Source organism: Micromys minutus (assembly GCF_963924665.1).
Source record: "Micromys minutus genome assembly, chromosome: 9".
NCBI lineage: Eukaryota > Metazoa > Chordata > Mammalia > Rodentia > Muridae > Micromys > Micromys minutus.
The window spans coordinates 10,421,104-10,423,379 of record NC_137978.1 but is presented as its reverse complement, the minus strand read 5'-3'; the positions used below and the strand labels follow the sequence as shown (position 1 = coordinate 10,423,379).

Here is a 2,276-nt window from a genome sequence, read left to right as displayed (position 1 = left end):
TTTTATTCTAGAGATGGAAGGCACTGGGGGGGAATAGGCAAAAGTTTGATTTCCTAGTAAGTTTATGGTTTAATCTTTGTAGCTGTTATATTTTTATAGTTGTGTGTCAACTTGACTGAACCACAGGGTGCCTGTATCTGTCTTTAGTTGTTTTTTTTTAAGTGTTTCTAGGATAATGTTTCTAGATGACAACTACAGGTTATTTGGCAGACAGAGTCGAACAGATTATCCTCTCTAATGTGGCTAAGTCTTCTCCAGTCAGTTGAAGAGATGACCTAGACAGAAAGGGGCAGGGGAGAAAAAGAATTCTAGCTTTGTTTGGTTTTCATGTTCATATTCATAGTACGTCAATGACCCTTCTTGGGATCCTGGGCTAACCAACCTTGGACTAGAACCACAGTATCCACTCTTCTGTGTCATGGACTTCAGATATGGATCAGAACTAAATCACAGACTCTGCCAAGTTCTCAACTGCTGACTCATCCTGTAAATTCTGGGACTTTCCTGAATCTGTGGTAATGTCACATGTGCTTATCCCATATAACAACTCTCTCTCTCTCTCTCTCTCTCTCTCTCTCAATCTCTCTCTCTCTCTCTCTCTCTCTCTCTCTCTCTCTCTCTCTCTCTATCTCTATCTTATGCTTACACACTGTAGAAACTTGGTGAAAACACAATACAATCATCTTTATCTCCATATAAATGTAACATGGCTTCTTCATCCATCACCTGTTTTTATCTGCAGAACAGCTTTTCCGAATTAGGCAGAGCAAGCACTCTGAGAATACTCACTTACAGAGGAGGAAACTGAGGTTCAAGATGGATTCTATCTGTGATGCCATGTCCCAGATGCCTAGAAGCAAAATGACCTCAACCCCAAAGCCAAGGCCCTGCAGGACACCAGGTGAGACAATGGAACTGATCCCTCTTTGAGCCTCTCCTCAAGAAGTCGGAGCTGTGATTAGATCAGGTTTTGCTTGTTTGCCTTTTTTTTTTTTTTTTTTTTTTTTTTTGCAAGCAGGGTGGAAGAACAGCTACTCTCAATTTTTAATATAGCATTGGCCATCAATTTAGAAACCTCTTGATATTCCCCTGGGAAAAAGTAAGAAACTGAAAATGTGGGCTTAGGCAAATCTTCTAAAACAATACAGAAGCAAGGTCTAATAGAAAAGCTGTGTTTAGACATAAAAGAGGAAAAGCACTTACCAATACTCTAGATGAATCATGGCTGATTTGAGTTTTAAACAATTTGAGAAGTTACTCCTTTTGGTTCTTTCTTTTTACAGTAAGAATACTAAGGATCTCTAGCTTGTCACCCTGTATGTCTTGGGAGAAAGATGCTGTCCACTTAGATATCTCATCTGTCAACTCAACATTTGATTGTCCACACTGCGTGCTGATGCTGATTACTGAGATGCAGACTGTTTCCTCAAAAAGTTCTTTTCCTCCATGTTCTGTCCTCATGGATTGCCACTGCAGGACATCCCATGTTCACGGATGTCATCTGAGATGTCTGTGACTGCTTACTGCCCTGCATTTGTAATGAAGATGCTTCAGCCTCAGACAGCCCTGGGTCTCTGTCCCATTCCTTCTTATTAATAGAGGAAATATGGCCACAAGTCTTACTTTTCAAGCTCTGTGTTTTTGTCATCATGGAAGCCTGAACACTGTAAATGCTCATTAAACCACCCTGAAAATTGAGGGGCAAGCCAAGTATTAAAGGGGGCCCAGAGCACACGCTATCTCTATGGCTAAGATGATGCCAGTTCTGCTGGTCCATGAAGCTGGCAGTGAATCACTCCTGCATTCAGGAAATGTGTACTCACCGACTTACTATCTGCTTATCTGCTAAGGAAAAGCTAAGACATGGCTGGTAGAGTTCAGTATAAGTATATGATGAGATTATCATTTTAATTATCATTGCCACCAAGTCTTCTGGGATAGGTGAAGGAAACTTTTGGATGACAAAGATTTTCACAAAAATCACTGATCAAGCATATCAGAAGAGTCAGTTATGGTATCACTTGCCTGTAATCCCAGCCCCTGGGAGGCAGATGCAGGAGGACTTATTTGAGCAGCCTGGGCTACCCACCTGAGGTCTTGGCTAGCCTGGGCTGTAAAATAAGATTTTTTTTTCCTGCTTTTTTAAAAAAGCAAACAAACTACAGTCTACACAACAAAACATTCACCATGTCTGGAGTCAAAGTGGAAATAGCATAAATATTTATAGAGTTTATTGTACTGCTCCCTTGAATAGGCATCTTTGGTAGCTCTAAGAA

At 40.7% G+C, this 2,276-nt stretch overlaps 1 long non-coding RNA gene across 1 annotated transcript; it reads left to right on the top strand.

Annotated features, from left to right (window-relative positions):
• The first annotated feature begins 400 nt into the window (after positions 1–400).
• LOC308424487 lies at positions 401–1,550 on the top strand. Its single transcript, XR_013975133.1, has 3 exons — positions 401–515; positions 743–901; positions 1,284–1,550. It is a non-coding gene; the product is annotated as an uncharacterized lncRNA (long non-coding RNA).
• Positions 1,551–2,276: the final 726 nt, after the last annotated feature.